Raw genomic sequence first — 9,963 nt, 5'->3', positions numbered from 1 at the left:
ATGGGGTTTCACCATGTTGGCCAGGCTAGTCTTGAACTCCTGACCTGAGGTGATCTGCCTGACTCGGCCTCCGAAAGTGCTGGGATTACAGGCATGAGCCACCACACCTGGCCCCAGCTTGAGATTTTTTTTGAGATGGCTTTTAGAGACTTGAGTCTGGCCATCTTCCAAGCCACTAGCACTTGAATAAACCTGCTTTCCTTTTGCCAATCCTCACTTCTCACATATCTGGCTTTTTGAGTGGTGAGCAGCTGAACGTGAGCTCAGTTACAGAATAACACAATTGTTTTGAGATAATTATCCTTGGCTACAAGGATCAATAACAAGGGGTGGGGGACAAAAGTCTGAGATTGGACAGGCAGTTGCTAGACAGAAGTCCTTGCAGAAATATATTTTGTGTAAGGTTGTGATGGCCTTTGTGCAAGGTTGTAGTTTTTGCCTAGTCTTTTGTGATAGTTCTTAATAGGCCTACAACTATGAGAACCCTCTCTTCATGGCTTTCCCTGACTCTATTAATCAGGGTTTTTTTTTTTATTTTTAGTTTTTTAACACAAGTGACTTAATTCTGTCGCCTTTCACAATTGGCTACTATGGACATACTATTGACTGATCAGACTGTGATGCTAGCTATTGACTTATAGATGATTGATAAGTTGTAAATGATTTCTGTCTTTGGTTATGAATTTCTTACCCTGTGGACATTAATTAGTTCTGTACCGAATTTAGCAATCTCATCACTGAATTATTTCTTTCACTGGTGTCAGTATACGTGGATTTCATTGAAAATCATTTTATTGCTTAGGCAACAGACTTGGGCAGTGTTTTTCAACCAGTTTATGCAAATACTGAAACTAAGCTCTAATAACGGTCACTCCCAAGATGATCTGAGCATTCCACCTGCAGACTTAAAACACTGTCAGACACCTGAGGATTTTCTAAAGCCCCACAGGTACTAATCTCAGCAAGGGCGGTAGGAACAGCTATTTGCATAACTCACATTTCCCAGGTTTAGAAACTTATTGATTTAAATATGCAAAAAAGCCTGGGGCAGGGACTGAGTAGGTGTGAACGACAGCCAATGGCTCTGCTTAGCATCAATTAGCATTTCAAAAAGTGTCATGTTGCTGGAAGACCTTTTTTTAATTGCTGCTAATGGGGGGTTCTAAAGGCAGCAAAGGAACTATCTGGGTGCAAATCTCATGCAAGAGAAAGGTATCCAAAAAGGGAATGTGGGAGGTAAAATGAGGGGCGGGGTGGGGCTTCAGCAATAAATATAAAAAGACACTTACATCATCAGATTTGGGAATCCTTAAAGCTTGGTTTTCAACAGAACCTCTTGAATTTTTTATTCACAGTGGATCCTCAGCACCAGGGTTGGCCACTTGCCTTTAACATCCCTGTGGGTAATGCAGAGACCGCTTCAAACACTAAAAAAAAGATGGCTTTCTGTTGCCTGCTGTCATTTGATTGTACTCTTTTAAAGAAAATAGAGCCCATCAGCACAAAATCACTCCCTTCTCATTACTGAAGATATTTTCCCTTTGAGCAGTTGAGGGTAGGAGATGGCAGGAAGTTGAAAAGCTAATATGACTTACCCAGTGTGGAAATAAACAAAAATCGCCTGGATGAGAGCAGCAGAGGGAGTTAGCCACAGCCACCATCATGGTCTTGGGCAGAGACTCCAAGGCAGGCAGGCAGTGGGGATGCTTCATAGTGGAAAATGGGAAGCTTCAGGTGGGCTCTGACTGAAGGCTGTTGGTGTAGGAAAGTGGAGGTTGGCTGACTAGGACTGAGGACTTCCATATTGTTACCAGATAGAATGAGGTCCAGCTGCTTGTTCTTGTGATCCAATAATGAGATGCAGACAGACTGGGAAAGAAGGGAGTTTATTATTGAGCTGTGTTATTTCGGCAACCAGTTACAGGGAGAACGTGAGAGTAACTCATCAGATCAACTCAAAGTTACAAGTTTTTTCTAGTGCTTATATACGTTCAGTGCATCTACAAGCCGAAAGCCAAGGTGTTTCACTCTATCTAATCTTTAACTAGGTCCAGGATCTAGTCAATTACTTCAGAGCCTTGGAAAGATGACTTAATCTAAAGTGGATCCTGGTACCAGGTGTGCAAGAATGTCTCCATTATTTTAATTAAACTCTGAGATCTGAGAAGGTCCAGGAGGTTTATTAATGAACTTGTTTTTACATTCTAGCCTTTGTACTGTTTAACTTATGTTAAACTTAATTAATTAAGTTAACTTATGTTTAACTTATACATTTACCAGAGCTACAGTAAGGTGCTGGTGAAGGCTGATTGCCCTGGTTGCTAATGGAGACCCAGCCTGCCACAATGTGACTGCTTGCTTTGGTGTGCATATTTGGCTGTCTCTGGTTGGTACCAAATTGGGGAGGAGGCAGTGATAAAAAATAGGGAAGCCACAGTCAATGCCGAGTGCTGACCCTCCTGGGCTGGTTGCTGCAGAGGTTGCGGGTCAGAATTCCACTGTCTTATATGGTCTGGCCATTGTCTGCTTGTATAGTCTGTCTCTCACCAGGTCACATTAATCATAAAAACCAAGAGGAAATGACTTGTTCTCAGATCATGGCAAGAGCCCCTACAAATCTGGAGCACAAATGACCACCAGTTTAGGAACACCTACTATTATGCCTGAAACAGCACTCAAGGGAGCCCTTGATTCTTCATCCCACTGTCACCAGGAAAGTGGGCTGCTTGGCCAGATGCCAGCAGCAGTTAGATGAGCTAAGTTGCTGGGCTAGTGTAGTAGTCCGTTTTCACGCTGCTGATGAAGACATACCTGAGACTGGGTAAATTATAAAGAAAAAGAGGTTTAATGGACTCACAGTTCCACATGGCTGAGGAGGTCTCACAATCATGGTAGAAGGCAAAAGGTATGTCTTACCTGGCAGCAGGCAAGACAGAGAATGAGAGCCAAGCAAAAGGGGTTTCCCCTTATGAAACCATCAGATCTCATGAGACTTATTCACTACCATGAGAACAGTATGGGGGAAACTGCCCCCATGATTCAATTGTCTCCCATCGAGTCCCTCCCACAACATGTGGGAGTTATGGGAGCTACAATTCAAGGTGAGATTTGGGTGTGTACACAGCCAATCCATATCAGCTAGGGTCCAAGGGTCTGAGGATGCTGGGCTGCCACGATGCCTCTCCTGGGCTTCTTGATCAGTAGGCCTCCAGACATTTCCTTTAGGGACTTCTTAATCAAAGACCACATTCAGTGGGGACATCCATGCTGTGGTCAGAGCCAGGAGTGGTCAAGATGCATGTGTGGTGGGTCATGGACTTGGGAAGGGCAGCCATAGGATCTAAAACCTCACCCCCTCAGGATAGCCTGCTGACTCACCCAACCCAGAGGCCCAGGGCCCAAAAGACTGAAGAGATAGCACAGGAAGAAAGTCTAGAATAAAAGACTGATCAATCAACAGAAGGAATGAACCAAGGAGAGCCAGAAAACCAGAATGACTTGCCGTCACCACAGTTCACTAAGTTGGAACAGAATCTGTTCTGGACTGCAGCTCAAGCTGCTCACAGCCACATGATAGAGGATGGAGGAAGTGCCCTCAGCAATGGGTGGTCACAGTCACCCAGAGGGTCAAACCAGCCAAAAGAGACCTCAAGTCCCTTCTCACTCTTTTCTCCAATCAGAGGAATCCTATTGTTACATTGTGGCTGTTTGGCAGAATGTCTTTTTCGTTTACCTCTATTCTTCCTCTCCTAGAACTTTTGCAGGGGGCTCCCAGGCTAGAGAAGAAAAATGGGAGGTCAGTGGAGGCCCTTGCTGGAAACCCATCTTGGGGGGTGTCTGTTTGCCCTTCAGCTTAAAGTAACCTGGCCCTAGAGGCTAAGTGGAAAGAACTTTGTGTTTAAAGTCAGGAGATCTGGGCGTCAGATGGCCCTGGCTAAGGCATTTAAACTCTCACTGTTTATTTTAGAAACTGCCAAAACTAGGGATGCATCCCTGTTTGAGTCCAGTCATGCTCTCCTTCTTTTTATTGCAATGTGATATAAAGCACAGGACTCTGAGAAACAGGCAACAGACAAAGGGTTTCATTCTCTTATTCGCTATGAAAAGCAAGTTGTATAAAGTCCACACCTGGGTGCTCCTTCCTGCCTGAAAATGGGATTCCACACCTGACTAAGTGCCCCAGGGCTGGCTCCGTTTACTTGTCTCTGGGGCAAAAAACAGAGAGGGCTATGACTGAGACTGTATCTCTGCCATCTTTCCTGGGGGTAAGGGGTCCTGGACACTTCTATGTCTTTCTTCAGGGCAGAAACTCTGGGTTAAAAGTGACAAGTAACCACAGTGTTCTTCCCTCATAGGGTACACAGGAATACAGACTTCCCCCTAATCCTGACTAAGAATATTATTCAACAAACAAGCATGATTTTCAAACAAAAATGAAAAATTTACCAGAAATTTGCAAAATTGCAAATACTTTTCCTTGTTGCAGATACACAGTACATGTCCTAGAAAGGAAAGTGTTAATCTTCATATCCCTCACTTTAAAGAGACAATTGTTCTATTCATCCCATCTGTTGCCAATGAGAAGGGAAAATCCTTGATGCCATAAAGGAAAAATTTCTCCCAAATTCTCTGATGGTTAATACTGGGTGTCAACTTGATTGGATTGAAGGATACAAAGTATTGATCCTGGGTGTGTCTATGAGGGTGTTGCCAAAAGAGATTAACATTTGAGTTAGTGGGCTGGGGAATGGGCAGATCCATCCTTAATCTGGGTGGGCACAATCTAATCAGCTGCCAGTGCAGCTAGACTATAAAGCAGGCAGGAAAATGTGAAAAATAGCCTCCCAGCCTACATATTTCTCCTGTGCTGCATGCTTCCTACCCTCAAACACTGGACTTCAGTTTTGGGACTTAGGCTGGCTCTCCTTGCTCCTCAGCTTACAGACAGCCTATTGTGGTACCTTGTGATCATGTTGGTTAATACTTAATCAACTCATATATATATGAGCAAATGCAGAACTCCTGCATTGGCTCCCTGGAGATGTATATATCCCATTAGTTTTGTCTCTCTAGAGAATCCTGACTAATACAGCTTGTGGTACCAAGGGTGGTTCTAGAGGAATAGAACATTAAGGATGGAGTCCTTTCACTGGTTTTGGGGTTCCTAGAGTTGGCTGCTTAATATGATTGGCCCCAAAAATGCTGCTAAGGACTCTACTTCTTAATAGTATGGAGAACCCTGATAGCCCTTGGCATGAACTGTTTAGAGAGTTATGCAAAATAAATGCATTTGACACTTCTGAGTCACTGGTTGTGAGAGGCAAGGAGTTTAGTGACTCTATACATAATACCTTTGACCATATATGGAGAACCAAGAAACATAATGAAGCTGGCTGATTGTTCCTAAGTTCACTGGACAAATTGACGAAAGAAAATTATGAACTCAGGGATTCTGTCTCCTGCCTTCAGAAGCAGATACTGAGCCTCAAATCTGCTAAGATTGCCCTGAGTCAGAGTCTTATCTCCTGTAGAGAAAGCGCTGAATGGGTGGAAAAACAGACACAAGCCCTTATCATATGAGTGGCTGACCTGCAATGAAAGATGCACGCACAGCCTTGCCTGGTGTCTACTGTTAAAGCGAGGGCATTGATTGGAAAGGAATCAGACTCTAAAACTTGGAATGTGAACATGTAGGAGGAGCCTGATGAAGCTAAGAACACTGAGTTTGTAAACTCCGATGAACCTTTCTTGCCAGAAGGAACAGCTTCCCCATCCCTGGTAGTGGCAACATCCCCTCCCTCGCCCATGCTGCCATCAGCCTTTCCACCTTTGTCTGAGGAGATAAATCCTGTGTTGCCTGAGGAAATAGTGATGGCCTCCTCTGGGGCAGCTGCCAGGCAAAATAATGTTGATTCTCCTCAGGAGCCACCCCCAACACCCTTGTTTGCTTCTAGATCTATAACTGGAATAAAGCCCCAGAGGGCCCCTAGAGGTGAGATTGAGAATGTGACCCATGAGGAGATGTGCTACACTAGAAAAGAACTGTTTGAGATCTCTAATTTATATAAACAGGAATCTGGAGAATAGGCATGGGAATGGATATTAAGGGTATGGGATAATGATGGAAGGAAGATGGAGTTGGGTCAGGTTGAATTTATTAATTTGGGCCCACTAAGGAGGGACTCTGCATTTAATGTTGCAGCTCGGGGAGTTAAAAAAAGGTTCTAATAGTTTATTTGCTTGGTTAGCTGAAATATGGGTTAAAAGGTGGCCCACTGTGAGCAAACTGGAAATGCCTGATCTCCCTTGCTTTAATATAGAGGAAGGGATCTAAAGAGTTAGGGAGATTGGAATGGTGGAGTGAATTAGTCATTTTAGACTTACTCATCCCAGCCAAGGGGGTCCAGAAGATATACCCTTGACCAATGCCTTGTGAAATAGATTTGTGAGGGCAGCACCTGCATCTTTGAAGAGCCCTGTAATTGCTGTTGTATGTCAGATCTAACAGTGGGAACTGCAGTCACTCAACTAGAAAATTTAAATACAGTGGGAATAATTGGATCCTGAGGTGGCAGGGGCCAAGTGGCAGCACTCAACTGTCAAAGACAAGGAGGGCGTAGCTCTGTAGTGGACAGCAGAGACAAAGCAGCGATCAGAATAGTCTGATTCATGTAGTGCTCTAGCATTGGCTAATTAACCACAATGTTCCCAGAAGTGAAATTGATAGGAAGCCTACTGCATTCTTACTTAGTTTATATAAGGAGAAAACTTCTAGGTCAGATGGACAAAAGACTAATTTTAATTATAAAAACAGGATCACGGCCCCTCAATTTCCAGACTTGAGCAAGTTTACAGACACAGAACCCCTTGAATGAAGAGGAGGCCAGGTCCCCTTGAGGAAGGACTCCACTACACTACCCACAGTTTATGCTGTTAATCTTTCTCCCACCCTTCCCCAAGGAGCCCTCTGGCCTTTTGCCAGGGTAAAAGTGCACTGGGGAAAAGGAAATGATCCGACATTTCAGGGACTAAGCTGAAGCTGACATTGATTCCAGGGGACCCAAAACATCACTGTGGTCCTCCAATTAAAGTAGGCGCTTATGGAGGTCAGGTAATTAATGGAGTTTTAGCTCAGGTCCAACTTACAGTGGGTCCAGTGGGCTCCCAGATTCATCCTGTGGTCATTTCCCCAGTGCCAGAATACATATTAGCATAGACATATTTAGCAGCTGGCAGAACCCCTGCATTGGCTCCCTGATTGATAGAGGAAAGGCCAAATGAAAGCCATTAGAGCTGCCTCTACCTAGAAAAATAGTAAATCAAAAGCAGTGTCACATCCCTGAAGGGGTTACAGAGATTAGTGCCACCATCAAGGACTTGAAAGACACAGGGGTGGTGATTCCCACCACAACCCCCTCAGCTCTCCTATTTGGTCTGTGCAGAAGACAGATGGATCTTGGAGAATGGCAGTGGATTATCATAAGCTTAAGCAAGTGGTGACTCTAATTGTGGCCACAGTACCAAATGTGGTTTCATGGCTTGAGCAAATTAACACATCTCCTGGTACCTGCTATGCAGCAATTGATTTCACAAATGGCTTTTTCTCCATTCCTGTCCATAAGATCCACCAGAAGCAATTTACCTTCAGCTGGCAAGGCCAGCAATATACATTTACTGTCCTACCTCAGGGGCATATCAATTCTCTGGCTTTGTGTCATAATGTTATTCAGAGAGACCTTGATCGCTTTTCACTTCCACAACATATCACACTGGTCTATTACATTGATGACATTACGCTGATTGGATCCAGTAAGCAAGAAGTAGGAAACACAATGGACTTATTGTTGAGACATTTGCATGCCAGAGGATGGGAAATAATTCGACTAAAATTCAGGGACCTTCTTCCTCAGTAAAATTGCTAGGGGTGTGGGGCCTTTGAATACATTTATTCTAAGGTGAAGGATAAGTTGCTGCATTTGGCCCCTTCTATAACCAAGAAAGAGGCACAACATCTAGTGGGCCTATTTGAATTTTGAAGGTAACATATTCCTCATTTGGGTATGTTACTCTGGCCCATTTATCGAGTGACCTGAAAGGCTGCCAGTTTTGAGTGGCATCCAGAAGAGAAGGATCTGCAACAGGTCCAGGCTGCTGTGCAAGCTGCTCTGCCACTTGGGACATATGACTCAGCAGATCCAATGGTGCTTGAGGTGTCAGTGGCAGATAGGGATGCTCTTTGGAGCCTTTGGCTGGCCCTCATATGTGAATCAAAGCAGAGACCTCTAGGATTTTGGAGCAAGGCCCCCATCTTCTGCAGATAACTGCTCTCCTTTTGAGAGACAGCTCTTGGCCTGGTTACTGGGCTTTGGCGGAAACGCAACATTTGACTATGGGTCATCATGTCACCACGTGACCTGAACTGCCTATCATGAACTGGGTGCTTTCTGACCCATCTAGCCATAAAGTGGGTTGTGCACAGCAGCATTCCATCATCAAATGGAAGTGGTATATATGTGACTGGGCTTGAGCAGGTCCTGAAGGCAAAAGTAAGTTACATGAGGAAGTGGCTCAAATGCCCATGGTCTCCATTCCTGCCACCCGGCCTTCTCTTCCCCAGCCTGAACTGATGGCCTCATGGGGAGTTCCCTATGATCAGTTGGCAGAGGAAGACAAGACTAGGGCCTGGTTCACAGATGGTTCTCCACGATATGCAGGCACCACTGAAAGTGAACAGCTGCAGCACTACAGCCCCTTTCCAGGACATCCCTGAAGAACAGTGGGAAGGAAAATCTTCCCAGTGGGCAGAACTTCGAGTAGTGCACCTGGTTGCACACTTTGCATGGAAGGAGAAATGGCCAGATGTGTGATTACATACTTATTCATGAGCTGTAGCCAATGGTTTGGCTGGATGGTCAAGAACTTGGAAGAAGCATGATTGGACAATTGATGACAAAGAAATTTTGGGAAGAGGTATGTGGATGGACCTCTCTGAGTGGTGAAAAACTTTGAAGATATTTGTATGCCATGTGAGGGCTCACCAGTGGGTGACCTCAGCGGAAAAGGAGTTTAATAATCAAATGAATAGGATGACCTGTTCTGCAGTGACCACTCAGCCTCTTTCCCCAGCCACCGCTGTCATTGCCCAATGAGCCCATGAACAAAGCGGCCATGGTGGGAGGGATGGAGGTGACGCATGGGCTTAGCAACATGGACTTCCACTCACCAAGGCTGAGCTGAGTGCCCACCAAAGCCACTACTGAGTGCCCAACTTGCCAGCAGCAGAGACCAACACTGAGCTCTTAATATGGCACCATTCCTCGGGGTGATCAGTCAGCTACCTGGTGCCAGGTTGATTATATTGGACCTCATCCATCATGGAAAGGGCAGAGGTTTATCCTCACTGGAACAGACACTTACTCCAGATATGTGTTTGCCTATCTTGCATGTGATGCTTCTGCCAAGACTACCATCCATGGACTCACAGAATACCTTATCCACCATCATGGTATTCCACACAGCATTGCCTCTGACCAAGACACTCACTTTACAGCCAAAGGAGTGTGACAGTGGCCTCATGCTCATGGAATTTACCGGTCTTACCATGTTCCCTATAATCCTGAAGCATCTGGATTGATAGAATGGTGGAGTGGCCTTTTGAAGTCACAATTACAATGCCAACTAGGTGACAATACTTTGCAGGGCAGGGGAAAAGTTGTCCAGAAGGTTGTGTATGCTCTGAATCAATATCCAATATATGGTACTGTTTCTCCCATAGCCAGGATTCATGGGTCCAGGAATCAAGGGGTGGAAGTGGAAGTGGCACCAATCACCATTACCCGTCGTGATCCACTAGCAAAATTTTTGCTTCCTGTTCCTGCAACATTACATTCTGCTGGCCTAAAGGTCTTAGTTCCAGAGGGAGGAACACTGCCACCAGGAGACACAACAACAATTCCATTAAAC

This window comes from Colobus angolensis, unplaced genomic scaffold (assembly GCF_000951035.1).
Source record: "Colobus angolensis palliatus isolate OR3802 unplaced genomic scaffold, Cang.pa_1.0 Scaffold220, whole genome shotgun sequence".
NCBI classification, from domain to species: Eukaryota; Metazoa; Chordata; class Mammalia; order Primates; family Cercopithecidae; genus Colobus; species Colobus angolensis.
Note: the sequence above shows the minus strand (reverse complement) of the source record.